Here is an 18,547-nt window from a genome sequence, read left to right as displayed (position 1 = left end):
CCATTACATGCTTGTCCCACTTCATATCGCTCTGCAATGTTACGCCCAAATATTTAATCGACATGACTGTGTCAAGCGCTACACTACTAATGGAGTATTCAAACATTACAGGATTCTTTTTCCTATTCATCTGCATTAATTTACATTTATCTATATTTAGAGTTAGCTGCCATTCTTTACACCAATCACAAATCCTGTCCAAGTCATCTTGTATCCTCCTACAGTCACTCAACGATGACACCTTCCCGTACACCACAGCATCATCAGCAAATAGCCGCACATTGCTATCCACGCTATCCAAAAGATCATTTAAGTAGATAGAAAACAACAGTGGACCTACCACAGTTCCCTGGGGCACTCCAGATGATACCCTCACCTCCGATGAACACTCACCATCGAGGACGACGTACTGGGTTCTATTACTTAAGAAGTCTTCGAGCCACTCGCATACTTGGGAACCAATCCCATATGCTCGTACCTTAGTTAGGAGTCTGCAGTGGGGCACCGAGTCAAACGCTTTCCGGAAGTCAAGGAATATGGCATCCGTCTGATACCCTTCATCCACGGTTCACAAGATATCATGTGAAAAAAGGGCGAGTTGCGTATCGCTGGAGCGATGCTTTCTAAAGCCGTGCTGACGCATGTACAGCAACTTCTCTGTCTTAAGGAAATTCATTATATTCGAACTGAGAATATGTTCGAGAATCCTGCAACAAACTGATGTTAAGGATATTGATCTGTAATTTTGAGGATCCGTCCTTCTACCCTTCTTATATACAGGCGTCACCTGCACTTTTTTCCAGTCGCTCGGGACTTTACGTTGGGCAAGAGATTCACAATAAATGCAGGTTAAGTAAGGAGCCAACGCAGTAGAGTACTCTCTGTAAAACCGAATTGGAATCCCATCAGGACCTGGCGATTTATTTATTGTCACCCCATTTGTGGCCCTTTATGCACTACAGGTCATATTAATGAGGCTAGACCACGTGTACACTCTGGGTACCACCCTGCAGCACTTAAACTGGTGGCCCTACACTGTTCCAGGCACCTGTGGGGGAAAATTAGGACATTCAGTAGAAAAGTCTTCTGCACGCTACCGTACAGTATTGATATGCCACCCTCCAAGTGCCAGCATTTGTGTTTTGTAGGGACGGGGGACTGTGTGAAGCCAACACTACAAGATGGCTGAGGGCATATAAGTGGTGCACCTGTGTCTTCAAACAGATGGAACAGATTTACATAACGGCATGGAAAAAGGTATGCAAATAAATAGTGACTGTATTGAACATTAGTTATATGATGAACACTGACAAAAGAGAAACAAGGATAATGGTATTTGGCTGAATTAAATCGAGCAATGCTGAAGATCTTTCGATTAGAAAATGAAACACTAAAAGAAGTCAATGAGTTTTGCTATTTTTGCCAGCAAAATACCTGACAGTGGTAGAGTAGTGAGGCTGTAAAATGCAGACTAGCAATAGGAAGAAAATTGTTTCTGAAAAAGAGAAATTTGTTAATACTTGAATATAAACTGAAGTGTTAGGAAGCGTTTTATAAAGGTGTTTTTCTGGAGCGTAGCTTTGTATGGTATCGAAACGTGGACAATAAGTAGTTCAGGCAAGAAGAGATCAGAAGGTTTTGAAATTTGGTGCTACAGAAGAATGCTAAAGTTTAGAGGGATAGACTGAATAATTAATGGTGATTCGAACTGGAGAGAAAAGAACTTTATGGTACAACTTGGCTAAAAGAAGGGGCCACTTGATGGGACACATTCTGATATATCAAAAGAATTGGCAGTTGAAGTTTTAAAACAGTAGAGAAAGAAGCCTCGAGTACAAAAGTGGGTCTAAATGGACGTCGGTTCCAGTAATGCAGAGATGAAGAGGCTTGCACAGAATAGTATGGAGAGCTGTATCAAACCTCTCTTCAAAGTGAAGATGACAATGACAACAGTAATAACATAAATAATAATAAAGATTATAATATTGAAGAAGACACATGGCTATAGATTAAGGTGAAGTATGTCATTTGTCTAAAAAAAAATTAATACTCAAACATCTCCGTAACTATCGTTCACCTGCCATCTGTGGCCCACGGTGCATCACGGTTGCCTGGGTGCGCTTGTTTTCGATAGCACCATTTTGCCGTGCATGAAACACTTTAACCGTGGCAGCATGTGAAGTGTGCAACAGTGTACACATCTAGCCATTTTGGAAATGCTTCCACCCTTGGTCCGAAAGCCAATGCTCAGGCCTTTCTGGACGTCAGAAAAATCATTCCTATTCTAAAGTATGACAAAGACTGCACTGTTATCTGTGTCCCATGATATGCTCTATACACTCTCCACTGCTAATGTTACCACTTGCCATCTGTGAAAAGGTTACTGCATGTTGACATCAGACAGACAGTGGTCACATTAATGTAACTGGACCGTGTATGTGTGTGTGTGTGTGTGTGTGTGTGTGTGTGTACTATGCATTTTCATTTGAAGGGTTGGACTGCCACACAAATCAAAACACAACTGGATGAAGTTCATGCAGACTCTGCACCATCACTGAAGACCGTTTACTTCTGAACTAATGACTTTAAACATGGTCAGACAAGTGCCAAAGATAAAGCATGCTCTTGCTATCCAGTTGAGATCACCACACAGGACACCACTGACAAAATCCATGAAATGGTAAGACAGGACGGCCAAATAAAAATTTGTGAGCTTTCCGATACTATAGGCATTTTACCTAAGGGAGTGTAGAATATCTTGCATGGGGAACTTGCTACAAAGAAGATGTGTGCGAGATGGGTGCTGCGATTGTACACATTCGACCGAAAGCACGATGTAGCAATGTTTAATCACAATCTGTATTGTCAAAACAATGGACAAAAACTGTTGAAAGTGCACTGGAGAAGGCAAAGACCATTTTGTCAGCTGGTAAGGTAATGGCCACTGTTTTCTCAGATTCCTAAGGGATAATCCTCATAGATTACTTAGAAAAAGGTGAACCATAATGGATCCTATTATGCTTCATTGTTGGATCATTTGAAACTTGCCTTGGCAGAAAAAAGAATAGGCTGGCACACAACAATGTGCTCTTTCACCAGGTTAATACACCATCCCACAAATCAGCAATAACAGTGGCAAAAGTGCATGAGTTGGGCTTTGAATTGATTACTTCATCCCCCATATTCACCACACTTTTCCCCCAAGTGCCTTCTCCCTTTTTGCCTAACTTAAAACTTTGGCTTGCTGGGAAGAAAGTTTCATCTAATGAGGAAGTGATAGCTGTAGAGTTTAGCAGAATCTAACTTCCAAGCATAACACAGTCTCCATTTTATATTAAAAAATATGACCTTTCTCTCATGTGAAATCAATATCTGGAGGTAAAATGGCCCGCATCTCAAAACTTGAGGGGTGGGGCTGGTTGGGGGGTAGCTTGAAAGGAGATACAGTTGCAAAAACAACGATTGGTACCTGGAATGTCAGAACACTGTTACGAGCAGGCAAACTAGAAAACCTTAAAAGAGAGATGGAAAAGAATAATATGAACTTGGTAGGAGTTGCTGAGGTAAGATGGGATGGATGTGGAGAATTACAGTCCGACGAATACATAATATACTACCCAGGAGAACAAAATGAAAGGAAGGAATGGAGTTGGGGTGATTATGACAAAGGAATTGGCTAAGTTGTGGGATGTGTAGACTATACAAGTCAAAGGGTTATATGTGTAAAACTGAAAGGAGTATTCAGGTGTAGAGGAAACATGCAGCACTATAGAGGAAAAAATGGTAGACAGTCAAGGGTGCTGCAAAATAGTAATGGGCAAATGGTACACCACTGTGTGAGAAAAGAAGGATGGAACCGTAGTAGGCAGTCATGATCTTGTAAGGAGTAATGACAGAGGTGAATGCCTTATTGACTTCTGCAGAGAAAGATAGCTGGCAGTGACAAGAATCACAGGAAGAGACTGTGCATTTGGCAATGACAAGGGGTAAATATAAAAACCAAACAGATTTATGCTGGTGGAAGAAAGGTACAGAAATGGAATCAAGAAGATGCACACATTACCATGTGTAGACATTAATAATGACCATAATTTACTTATGGCACACATGGAAATAAAAATGAAAAAACTGAAGCTGAGTGGCATGGTGAGTAAGTGGGTCCTAGAGAGGATAAGATATGGGAGAGAAACAATTACGGAAATGCTATCACTTGAACATACTAATACATTATGAGACAAAGAACCATCTAACAATGTCAATGAGTATTGGAATATGCTAAAATAAGGAGTCATAAAAGCAGGGCAGAAAAATAGGATATGTAAACAGGAAAAGGGCAAAAAAGCCATGTGTTCCACAGGAAATGATTTCAAAGATGGAGGAGGAGAAAATTCAAAAATAAAAACAATGAAGATGCAAGGAAAATGTACTGAAGGCTGAATAATGAACTGCTTAGAGAAACAGAGCACGCTGGGAAAAAATGGCTGAAAGAGAAGTGTGGCTCAATTGAAGAACTGGAGAAAAAGGGAAGATATAATTTACTGTACAACAGAATGAAGACTACAACGTGGGATAAAAACAGACCAGGAAGTGCTACTATGGAAATTCTCGGTAAAGACAAAAATGTAGCATCCAAAGATCGTTATGACATCCCACAGAGATGGGAAGATTATTTTAAAAGAGCTATATGACACAGATCACAACTTTTGCACATGAATCTGTGAACAATGTAAATGATGATTGGTAAGGACCAACAATCGTAATGGAAGAAGTAAAGAGTGCAGTAGCTCAATGAAAAATGGGAAAGTAGTAAGTATAGATCCAAGACCAGGAAAAATACTAAAATATTTGAATCAAGAGGCTATAAGAGAAATATTGAGGTTATGTAACAAAATATATGGCAGTGGTTAATGGCCAGAAGACTTTCTAACAACATTAATGATTCCAATACCAAACCATGAAACACAGTGGGCACTGGATGATTAACCTCTTTCATATGCAGTGAAAATTATGTTAAGAATCATTAAGAAAATACTAGAAAAGGTAACTGAAGAGAGTCTGGGTGAAAAACAACTTCTTTTGGACACAATACAGGTATAAGAGACACAATAGGAATCTCGTCAATTTTGGAAGAGAGGTTTACTGAAAATGAGAGAGACCTATATACGCGATTTATACGCCTGATAAAGGCCATTGATAAGGTGTCTTGGGATAAGCTTGCAATTATAATGAGGGAAAAGAGAGTAGACTGGAAAACCAGATGACTTATAAACTCATTATATTAAATGAAAAAGCATCAGTGAAAGTGAGAGGAGGAAGTACCAATTGGACAGAATTAGGTAAACGAGTAAGCCAAGGTTGCTGTCTGTCTCCTACCCTTAGAAAATATGATTGACCACTGTCCACCAGATGACGAGGGGGTAAAAATTGGAGGGAGAAGAATGTGGTGTCTGATGTTTGCAGGCGACATGGTCCGCCTAGCAACAGGTCAGAGAGAATTAAAGGATATAGTGGATACCATTGAAGCTAAAGGAAATATTTATGGAATGAAAATAACACAAAGAAAACAAAAGTAAGAGAAGTATTAAAACATGTGCAAAGAGCTTTAAATACACACATCAAAAAAAGTTTTGCGTCACCTCGGTTCCGAGAGTTCTGGAACCTGTACAGAAAATGAGATCAACATAAACCACATTTCCGCTGTTTTTATTGCTCATGAAAACCACACACTGCATGTTGTACCACCATATAGTGAAACCTTCAGAGGTGCTGGTCCAGATTGCTGTACACACCGGTACCTCTAATACCCAGTAGCACATCCTATTGTATTGATGCATGCCTGTATTCATCGTGGCATACTATCCAAAAGTTCATCAAGGTACTGTTGGTCCAGAGTGTCCCACTCCTCAATGGTGATTCGGTGTAGATCCCTCAGAGTGGTTGGTGGGTCACTTTGTCCATAAACAGCCCTTTTCAATCTATCCCAGGCACATTCGATAGGGTTCATGTCCGAACATGCTGGCCACCCTAGTCGTGCGATGTCATTATCCTGAAGGAAGTCATTCATAAGATGTGCACGATGGGGGCGCGAATTGTCATCCATGAAGACGAATGCCTTGCTAATATGCTGCCGATATGGTTGCACTATCGGTCGAAGGATGACATTCACGTATCATACAGCCATTACGGCACCTTCCATGACCACCAGCGGCATACGTTGGCCCCACATAATGCCACCCCAATATAGCAGGGAACCTCCACCTTGCTGCACTCAGTGGATAGTGTGTATAAGGCGTTCAGCCTGATCGGGTTGCCTCCAAACATGTCTCCGACAATTGTCTGGTGAAGAGAATGTGATGCCAATCCTGAGTGGTCCATTCGGCATGTTGTTGGGTCCATCTGTATTGCACTGCATGGTGTCGTGGTTGCAAAGATGGACCTCACCACGGACGTCGAGAGTGAAGCTGCGCAGCATGCAGCCTATTGCTCACAGTTTGAGTCTTAACACGGCATCCTGTGGCTGCACAAAAAGCATTATTCAACATGGTGACATTGCTGTAAGTGTTCTGCTGAGGCATAATCCATAGGCAGCAGTCATACACTGCAGTATTTGCCCTTGGGTGGCCTGAGCAAGGCATGTCATTGACAGTTCCTGTCTCTCTGTATCTCCTCTATGGCCTAACGACATCGCTTTGATTCACTCCGAGACGCCTGGACACTTCCCTTGTTGAGAGCCCTTCCTGGCACAAAGTAACAATAGGGATGCAACTGAACCGCAGTATTGACCGTCTAGGCATGGTTGAACTTCAGACAACACGAGCCACGTATCTCCTTCCTGGTGGAAAGACTGTAACTGATTGGCTGTTGGATGCCCTCCATCTAATAGGTGCTGCTCATGCATAGTTGTTTACATCTGTGGGCAGATTTAGTGACATCTCTGAACGTTCAACGGCACTGTGTCTGTGATACAATATCCACAATCAACATCTATCTTCAGGAGTTCTGGGAACTGGAGTGATGCAAAACTTTTTTGATGTGTGTACGTACCTTGGAGGGGACAGCAGCACAGAAATTAAAGCTAGAGCAGCAATGGTGAAAGAGGTATTTCATAAGAAAATGAGAATTTTCTGCAGCAATATGGATGATAATTTAAGGAAAAGGCTAATAAAATGTTTTGTGTAGAGTGTCTTATACAGTGCTGAAAAGTGGACACTGAGGAAGAAAGAAAGAGCAAGGCTGGACGCTTTTGAAATGTCGACATGGTGGAGCGCAGAAGGAATAAGTTGGATGAATAGAGTGAAAAATGAAGAGGTACTGAAAAAGAGTGGAAGAGCAAAGACAATTACTGGATGTAATAAAAAGAAAGAAACAATACTGGATTGGACATACAGGGTCTTATAAAAACATTCTGAGAAGGGTATGTGGAAGGAAAGAAGAGGCAACCAAGAAGAGATTTCAGATTATGGATGATGTGATGGATGGCAGTACATACACCAGCATTAAGAAGGAAGCAATGGGTCGCATGAAATAGAGATGCAAAGGAACTGCTGCTATGGCAGAAAACTAATGATGATTACAGTCAAGGTAATTTGCACAACCCAAGTTATGCTGCCTCACTGTTTTTAGCTTAAATATTTGACTTATTGTGTTAATGTAAGATTATGCCTTTTAATGAGTAGAGTATAATAGAATTTTGAATTTGGTCAATAATTATATGAAATACTGAAAATCAAGTGTTTTTTTTTGTTTTCCCATCGGAAGTCATAAGCACATGCAGCTGGAACTGGATGACAATTTTGCTGTTTAGTAATATAGATATATATTGCTAAACAGTCATCAAAAGTACAAGCTTCTGCAACACGCCAGTGCGGGATATTTTAGAACAAACACCAGATATGGTAACTCAACACAAAAGAAATGAGATTGCTTGCACTACAAAGAAACTATTTCCGGTGGTTTGGGGCAAGATGGTTTTCGACTTTTACTGTGTCCTTAAGCTGTGACAAATTTTGCTGAAATAACGTATTAGTTCAATTGCTGTGTATAAGCAATTTACTATGTGCATGTGGCTACGAATGCTTTCCCGGCGTAATAATTGATAATATTCTTCTCGGGTATGCAGCCGGATCATAACGTCTTCATGACACAATATTTCCGCGGTCCATCTGGCCGCCATCTTCAGGTGAGAGTGCTGGTGCACAACTTGTCAGTTCCGGCGAGTTCGTGCACCAGCACTCTCACCTGAAGATGGCGGCCAGATGGACCGCGGAAATATTGTGTCATGAAGACGTTATGATCCGGCTGCATACCCGAGAAGAATATTATCTACTATGTGCATGTTTTTGCATGCTTTATGTACTACTGGTTACATTAAGAAACCATCTCTTCTAGATAGACTACTTAATTTGAAAGTGGTTTGGTAGTGGAATCATGACATTTACTGGTAGCTACTGATATCTAAGGACTACCACCAGTATGCAGTGTTGAGTAGCACACATATCACACCATTTCTGGCTTTGTGAAGACCATTGTAGCTCATGCTTCTTGTGTGCTCTATTGTCTGTAGGATGTCACTTTTCGTGACTGTACAGTTCAGAGAACTTCAGTTTTTCTTAGTTGTACATGTTGACATGTTTTTTGAAATTATGTTTTGTGTGCCTCAAGTCATTACTATGAGACAGTTTTTGTACTTTCTTTTTCTTGTTTTCCTAGCATGTAATCCACCTAGTATACAATCCGCTTTTTCAGGATATTACGAATTTTATTTTATTACTAGCCTTTTTCCCGTGGCTTCACCTGTGTACGTGTATTTCACATATACTGCACACATTTCTTGGTGCACTTCCTTCTCCTCCCTCTCTGTCCATCACCTCCCTAAGTGTCCAAACTCCTCCTCCTCCTCCTCTCTCTGTCCATCTCTTCCTCCCCTTTCCCTGTCTACAAAGAGAGGTCGACAAAGCACACTTGTACAACTCCCACAACACGTCTCCTGTGCAACACAGCCTATATGCCAAAAGCTTGGAAATCCTTTTTTCCCATTACGTATAGGTCGCCATCCAAAGCAGGCTGATATTACTCCAAACAACGTGCCTGTTGCGCTGGGCAACCTACGCATGGGGGCCGGAAAAGTGTCAAATTTGGCCCACTTTGGTCCAGGGGCCTGCGAGAAGTACTTAAGCATCCATATACACACTCAGCCTTTTCCCACAGTTCGACTGCATATGCGTTTGAAACAATATTGCCCACATCATCCCCCCTCTCTGTTTCCATCCCTTCCTCTGTCATTTTGCTCATGTCATCTTCCCCCCCCCCCCCCCCCCCCCCCTCTCTCTCTCTCTCTCTCTCACACTCCGTTTCCTCCTCCTCCCTCTCTGTGTTGCCTCCTGCCCTTCCCTCTGACTATTTCCTCCTTGCCTCTCTTCTCTCTGAACATCCCCTCCTTGCCCCTCTCTCTGTCCCTACCCTCCTTCTCCCTTCTCTCTATGCATCTCTTCCTGTCTCCCTCTCCCCCTATCAATCCTTCCGTCCAGACCAATACAACTCCAGCACAAGACAACTGCCATGCAAGGCAACTTACACATCAGGGACTAGAAAACAGTTTCTTGTCTCTGACTTACAAGCTGCTTACGTAAAGCAGGTTGAGAAGACATGGCAATATTACTACAACACAACTCTTGCTACACAATATGCCAATCATGCAGGACAGCTTATATGCAAGGGGCTGGAAAAAAATCATGTTTTTGCCCTATTTCCACACGTATTTGAACTAGGAGGTTACAAACCCCACAGTGTTGATACTTGTGAGACCTGCTGTGTCTCTACCAAATTTGGTTGAAATCGGTGCAGGGTTTTGGGAGGAGATTCTGGACACACAAAAACACACACACGAACACTTACATTTGTATATAACAAATATATATAGACAGTTTAACTTTGTGGCTGGTTGCCCTTCTACATTTACTTCTATATCTATACTGTGCAAACCCCTGTGAGGTGCATGGCAAAGGGTACATCCCATTCTACCAGTTATCAGGGTTTCTTCCCATTCCAGTCACGTATGGAGTGCAGGAAGAATAGTTGACTGAATGGCTCTGTGTGTGCGGTAATTATTATAATCTTATCCTCACGACCCCTATGTGAGCAATGCATAGGGCATTGTAGTATATTCCTAGAGTTGTCATTTAAAGCCGGTTCTTGAAAGTTCGTTAATAGACTTTCTCTGGATAATTTAAGTCTATATTCAAGAGCCTTCCAGTTCAGTTCCTTCAGTGTCTCTGTGATGATCTCCCGAGGATTAAACGAACCTGAGACCATTAGTGCTGCCCTTATCTGTATACTTTCGATACCCCCTGTTCGTCCTAATTGGTATGGGTCCCACGCACTTACGCAGTAATGTGAAAACAGTCACACGAGTGATTTGTAAGCAGTCTCCTTTTCTTATTGCACGTCCCCAGCGTTCTACCAATAAACTGAAGTCTAGCACTTGCTTTACCCACAACTGAACCTACGTGATCATTCCGTTTCATATCCCTACAAAGGCTTACGCCCAAGTATTTGTACGAGTTGCCTGATTCCAACGGTGACTCATTGATCTTATCGTCATAGGATACTATGTTTTTTCGTTTTGTGAAGTGCACAGTTTTACATTTCTGAACATTTAAAGTAAGTTGCCAATCTCTCTGCCACTTTGAAATTTTATAAATTATATTTGACTGAATATTTATGCAGCTTCTTTCACACGGTACTTTATTATAAATAACTGCATCACCTATAGAAAGTGTGATTTTACTGTTAATATTGTCTGCAAGGTCATTAATATACAACATGAACAGGAAGTTACTTCTACAATTGATGAAAACTCTCCATTCAAGATAATATGCTGCCTCTTCCCCATGAAAAAGCCCTCAATTCAGTCACAAATTTCACTTGATACCCCATATGATCATACTTTTGACAGTAAGTGTAGGTGTGGTACTGAGTCAAATGCCTTTCAGAAATCAAGAAATGCAGCATATCCCTGATTTCCTTGATCCAAAGCTTTCAGTATATCATGTGAGAAAAGTGCAAGTTGGGTTTCACATGATCATTGTTTTTGAAATCCCTGCTGGTTGGCACTGAGATGGTCATTCTGTTCAAGGTACCTTGTTATGTTTGAGCTCAGAATATGTTCCAAGATTCTTCAACAAATCAATGGCAAGAATATTGAACGGTAGTTTTGTGGATCAGTTCTACTACCCTTCTTGTAGTCGGGTGTGACCCGTACTTTTTCCCAACAACTGGGCATGGTTTTTTGTTTGAGGGATCTACGACAGACTGTAGTTAGAAGAGGGGCTAACTCAGCCACAAATTCAGTATAGAATTTGACAGTGATTTCACCAGGGCCTGGAGCTTTGTTCAGTTTTAACGATTTCAGCTGTTTCTCTACACCACTGACACTAATACATATTTCATTAATCTTTTCATTGGTGTGAGGATTAAATTGGAACAATTTATTTTACACCTATTATGCGGTAATCTGTGTTTCTTTGGTAGTTTCTTTACAGTGACTGTATACCATGGAGGTTCCCTCCCATTATGAACTGTTCTGCTGAGTACATATTTATCCTTTGTAAAGGAACATTTGAAAATGGAGTTAAGCATTTCAGCTTTTGTTTTGCTACCACCAATTTCAGTTGTTGTCTCATTCACTAGGAACTGGACACTAACTTTGGTGCCACTAACAGCCTTTACATATGACCAGAACTTTTTTTTGGGTTCTGTGGAAGATCACTTGACAATACTTTGCTATGGTAGTCATTGCTCTCCTGACAGCCAAACATGTTTCATTCAACATCTCTGTATCTATAGCCCTACATTTTGTTTTACACCTGTTGTGCAGTAATTTCTGTTTCTTTAGAAGTTTCTTTACAGTGACCATATACCATGGAGGTTCCCTCCCATTATGAACTGTTCTACTGAGTACATATCTATCCAGTGCATGGTCAACTATTCTTTTAAACTTGAGCCAGAGTTGCTGTACATGCTCCTTCTCTGTGTTGAAAGTTTCAAGTTCCTTAGATATGACACTACCGATTTTATATTTAGTTTATTACACATACACATCTTTCTGCTTGTTTTAGTTGTTCTTTGTACTGTGGTAATCATTGTTGTCACAACTGTGTCATAGTCACTGATATCAGTTTTGATGCAGACATCCTCAAAGATGTCGGGTCTATTTGTTGCCATTAGATCCAATAAATTTCCATCATGAGTGGGGTTCCTAACTATCTGTTATAGCTAGTTTTAAGAGAGGCATTTAGTAATGTTTCGCAGGATGTCTTATCACACCACCACTAACAAAACTGTAATTTTCCCAATTAATTGTTGGATGATTAAGTCTCCACCGATGATTACAGTATGATTGGGGAACTTATGAACAAGTGGACCAAGGCTTTCTGTAAAGTTTTCGGTTACATCAGGAAATGAGTGTGGTGGGTAATACAAGGTGCTATCCAAACTTTTTGGGCATGGTGCTGCCATCTGTTGAAAACCTTACCTTTGGACTAATGGTCACCATCACCCTCGAAGTAGTTCCCATCTGCACGTTCAAAACGGTCCCAGCACTTCTGCCAGTGGTCAAACATTTTCTGGAAGTCCTGTTCTTTGAGGGTGTTTATCACGCCAGCGATGCTTCTCAAATTCTCTCTAGTGTGTTGAACCGATGGCCTTTCAACTTGAGTTTCAGTTTAGGAAATAGTGTGAAGTTGCAAGGTGCCAAATCTGGAGAGTACAGTGTGTGGAGTACAACCACCATGTTGTTTTTTACCAAAAAGGTCCTGGTGAGCAAGGACATATAACAGGGCACATTGTCATGATGCAGCAGCCATTTCCCCTGACACCAACATTCAGGCCGTCGTCGCCACATGGTTTGATGGAGCTGTCACAAAATGTCACAGCAGTACGTGGAATTCACTGTTTGGTTGGGTGGGACGAATTCTTTGTGCGCAATTCGCTCAGTATCAAAGAAAACGATGTGCTCTTCACTTTGCTCTTCACCTGTCTCGCTTTTTTGGGTCTTGGAGAGCCCAGGCTTACCACTGGGATGATTGTTGCTTCGTCTCTGGGTCACAACCATAAATCCAGTTGAATCATTGCAAGGGTCTCCGTAGCACTTTTCCTGAGATTCGCACATAATTTGATACACATGCGCTGTTCAGTTTTCAGATCCATTGTAAAATCGCCACACACCAAACAGAGTATTACGGAAATCACTGTGGACACGCAACACGTCCTCCCAGCGGAATGGCGCTCCGCACACTGGCTCATCAGGTACACCGCTCTCACCACGTAGCAGTGCAAAGATCTACTACTCCTACTTTCCAGATGGCAGCCCCAGTCCCGAAATTTTAGATTCCACCTAGTAGAAGCATCCTGTCAGCATTTTATGCCCACCCCTGATACTGAGTGTTGCCCAGGCAATCTCATACGCAGTTTCAATTTATATCTCAGTGGATTTGAGTTTCTTGTCTATTGTGACAAATAAAGCACCTCCATTTCTTATATCCTTTCGGTATACAGTTAAATTTTCCCTAAAAATCTCACTGTTATTAATTTCAGGTCTCAACCAGCTTTCTGTTTCTAGTATTATGTGAGCCTCACTGCTTTTCATGAGCACTTCTAACTCTGGCACTTTGCTGTGAATGCTTCGCTGCAGTGTACCATTAGGATTTTAATACTCACCTGTGGGAGACATTTCTTTGAATCTTACACTGATACTTCTGGGTTTCCTGCAGCTGTCATTATCTGGATTGGATGGAGAGTCACCCAATCAGAAAAAACAACCCTTGGTTGTACACCTCACACTGTCAGCTACCTGAGTAGCAGCCTCTGGTGTGTCGTGCACATCTGACCCATTAAGGGGGACTCTACAGTTCTCAACACAATGGCAGAAGTCCAGGAAGTCGCTGCCTAGCTCGTCACAGAACCTTCAAAGTCTCCGGTTCAGTCCTTCCACTCGACTCAGAACCAAAGGGCCACGATCAGTTCTGCAAATCGTGAGCTCCGTCAAAACTTCACGCGCGAGGCTGGTCTTCTCAACTGGTCGCTGGAATGACCTCGAGAATGACATCAGAGCCCCGACAACCGGCACCATTTTTCCAACGTGCATCACAATCTGCAGTTAGTTGCTTCCTGCTCCCACAATGGCAGCTGGAATAGCCTCTTCAACATGTTTAATAAGGCCCCAAGGCATACACCTCGGGTGCACCTGGTGTCCTTTCCTGCCCCTTGCTGTCATTTCCCTAAGGGATACCGTCATTTGCCATATGTTTGAATATAGGTTTCCCTAAAACAAGTGAAGTGAGTCCCACTGGCTCAGTTTCAGTGAAAGACAGCGCCTCAGACTTGTCGGTTAGGAGGATCGGTGCAACACTGTGAGTCCTCCCTGGTCCCTGTCCTCTCTGTATGTGTAGACCTACCACTGACACATGACTCACAGTAATGAAGGGTCCTGTACTTTCTGCAGAGGAGACAGGATCCATGAGAGAGAATAGTACTTGAGGTGCCTTTGGTACAGGTATACGACTTACTGGAGTTTACAGTGTCTACCAATCATGTACAGTAGTTAGGGCAATTTCCAGATGCTTAAGAATGTCAACCAACTCATCCAGTGTTTGAGAACGGCATTCACAGTGGGGCTGCATTTTGGCTGGTGCAATGTATTACAAGGCAGTTAAGAAATAACCTTAAATTAAGCCCGCCGATTATCTTTTAATCTGCTGAGCTAAAAAGTTGCTAATTCCCTATAACAATTGAATCAGATACACAAAACAAGATTTCTGTTAAGGCAACACAAAAACCTGTGGTGGAAACTACTAATTTTCTAAAACATTTTACGTTAATTGTAGTTCTTGGCAAAATCAAAACAGAGTTAATTTATGATAAATGTAGATAATATATAGGGCTGCCCCTCTTTAAGGGAAAACTAGATGTAACGCAATATGTTAAGTAGAAAATCTGCAACAGAAACCAAACCACAAACACCGATCTGCTACAGATTGCTCATAGATTATGCAAGGATAATGATAGCTTCCAAAAATTCTCAAAAGTGCACATTTGTTTGTGTTGATATATAATGAAGTTCAGGAGTGATGTGTTGTTTGGCAGAACTATGAACCACAAATGCTGATATGCTACAAAATACATTACGCATCCAAAACATTCGTATCAGTAACTTATGAAAATATTGTTCGATAAGTGTCTGAAAATTCTCAAAAAAACCTATTTCTCATGTAATTGTACAATGAAATTAGAGAACAATTGTTTTGAATGAGGATAGGAGTACTGTTCTCAAAAATTTTAAGAGAAAATGCTTAAGTTTAAGATTAAAATTAACGATAACAGTATGAATTTATCGCAGCACTTGCAAATGTTCGAAATTGCACAATATAAACAGGTATTGATACTATCGATGAAAGATTACACAGAAACAGAGAGATCAGTAAAATATGTGAATCTAGAAATTTAAGTCAACACATGATCTTGAACACATGGTCTCACACGAAAGAAAATCCCTAAGTCAGATTTTATTTATAAATAAACATGCGTATTGCATAGATTTTTCACTCAGCTGATTCTGTGCACCCTTCTACGCTGGCATGCAAAAGAATAACACTGCAGCATGAGCTTACCTCAATCAAAATTGCTAAAATGTGCAGCACCAACAAAGCACATCATCTGCCTATTGCAGCTAACAATCCTGATGCCACAGTCGTCAAGATAACCTAATGGAGGGAAGCTGTGTGTGCCACCTGTTTGCAAATCATGCAGACATTGTTCTGTGTGTTATCACATTTTAATTGTTTGTCTATAATATTCTCTGTGACAGAATTTGGGGAACAGCCCAGCATTTGCACAAATGAGTGTGATAAACTAGCTGAAGACCACACTCAGGCTGGCCCATTACCTGCTTATAGCTGTTAATCTACTACGCAGATTCTATTTGGCTCTGACTCATCTCACTGTCTCACAAGCTACCACACTGTGCATTACACTACACAAGCAAGTCTCAGATTTCATACTAAATAAGATAATGATATGTGATTTCAGTTTGTAACCATTGGCAAGTATGAGTCAAGGTATTTTCTCTTGTCAGCCGTGGAATCCGCTTGCTGCTTACCTGACAAACGATATGCTGTACAACCTACTGGGTGAATTACCAAGTTGTCAGAAGTCAGTAATCTCAAACAGTGCCAATGAAAATGAAATGATTCCATGGCATAATGTGGTGTTTTCATGACATGGCTGTAGTCTGTGTCAGCATAGATTTCAAAGAGATTAATGCAGACAACAGAACAAGTTTAGAGGAGTTGCTTTCAATTTTCAGGGCTTGTAGTGGCAACACTGTGTTCTTCAACAAAGATAAAGCACTATGCCTGAGGAGCTAAACTGGTAAATGAAATAATGCAGCACACATCCCTGCACAGGAAACACCAAAAAGGAGTGCATTGTTTGGTACAGTGAGACACCCCATAGTACCAAATGGATGAAACACACATATGGTGCTGGACTCTGCACAAGTAATGAATTTATTTATTTATTTATTTTGCAAAGTATCACAAAAAGTAAACAATCCCTAGTTTACCAGCAGTTTCACTATGCAACCACGCACAATAAAAATACAGTAAAACACTTTTTTTCTTAAAATACTTGTGCTTATTTTAGGGTAATTTGTACTTCTCTTGGAAAATTTCCTGCAGGTAATTTACAGCAACTGTGGTCCCGTGTATACAAAATGCTATTTGACTGCACCTATGTTAAGAATATTACAGTTCTAACAAAGATTTTATTGCTTGTATACAACGGGTTGAAAGTTACCACCACAAACTGAATGCATTTGGTAAATACCCAAATTTGGAACCCAAGTCTCATTTCTTCCATGTTAGATGTTGCACGTATGTCTTCCGAAAAGAGTGTAAAAACACATCTGTAGTAAACTGCTTGTTCACTGTCAGTGAGGTGGTCAAATCTCATGAAACTTGTTGCAGTGTGAATACACCCACCAGGTTGGGGAAACAGTTGCAGAATAACCGGCAGCAACAAATATTTCCCTAGTAATGTGAGCAGGTTCATTTATTTTATGACATGGTAGTACAGTACACTTGAGACTATTCGGGTACAAATTAACCAGTTTGTGGATCAGCAATTTTTGAAAAAATAAAAGAATGAAGCCTGAAGAATTATTTTATAACTAGAAGGAATTTTTGTATAGAATACACCATTATGCAAGTGACACGACACAGAAGATGACGTGAACCCCGATCCCAGTGTTGGGCATCCCTGAAATATTTTTCTATTGTTTCCCCATTTCATCTTCAGGTAGACACAGAGACTCTACATTTGCAACATGTTTGAAGCATATTCACTGATTAAATGTTTGACAAAACCAAAGCAGGAGCTGAAGGTTGATAATTTTCAACCCACTTAAGGCTCATAGTAAATTCAGGACTCCCCCCCACCACCTTTAGATTTCTTGCTACTTGTTGACATGAAATAAAAGCATACTGCTGGGCATTGTCAGTAGGAATGCATTATTAATCACGCTTTTCTAGCTGTTGAAAGATCTCAATGATACCGTAGCTTCTAAAATGGATATTCACAGTGAATTTTAGCCTATATCACATTTCTTCTTGTTGCTGAAGTCATGGATGGATTACATGTTCTAGGGATATGACACTTAAATGCAAGTATTTTGTTTTCAAGATTACAAAGAAAGGAAAAGTTAAAGATAAGTTAGAAAAGGGCAAATGTGCAGTAACCTTTCTTGAGAGCTATGCTTTAGGTACACAAACAGTGAGAACCTTAAAAAAAATTAAAGACGTAAATAAAATAAAATAAAAATGTGTTAAATTTTGCAACCAATGCTGACAGCTAAGCTGCGTAAGTGCCTGAGAACTTCAGCTTTGCAAGACTATATGAAGCAGTGCACTTAATGTTCCAGGCAAAGAGAACAGGAGTTCTCATCAGGTACAATATAGTAGAGTAAGCAGAATTCCATCAGACGTTGAAGACTGAAGAAAAACAGGACATCTGACTCAATTTCAGCACTGCTACAAGATTTGAGGAATTTCTATTCCGGGTGAGAAACACGGTGCCAACAAAGATGCAACTGATGCTTTTTGCGATGAATTCTTCAGTTACATGGAACAGAGTTTTTTCCTGGACAAGATGTACCAGGCTATTTCAACTGGACTGTACTGAAAGGGCATGCCCACAAAAACTTGAGCATCTTGAGCTGCACTGCATGCTGATTTTGGACTATCTGTGTTTTTTGGGTATCTAAACTCACAGGTTCACATTAATATGTTGTTGTTGTTGTGGTCTTCAGTCCTGAGACTGGTTTGATGCAGCTCTCCATGCTACTCTATCCTGTGCAAGCTTTTTCATCTCCCAGTACCTACTGCAACCTACATCCTTCTGAATCTGCTTAGTGTATTCATCTCTTGGTCTCCCTCTACGATTTTTACCCTCCAGGCCGCCCTCCAATACTAAATTGGTGATCCCTTGATGCCTC

The sequence above is a fragment of the Schistocerca serialis genome, chromosome 10 (assembly GCF_023864345.2).
Source record: "Schistocerca serialis cubense isolate TAMUIC-IGC-003099 chromosome 10, iqSchSeri2.2, whole genome shotgun sequence".
NCBI lineage: Eukaryota > Metazoa > Arthropoda > Insecta > Orthoptera > Acrididae > Schistocerca > Schistocerca serialis.
This window is presented reverse-complemented; position numbering follows the sequence as displayed.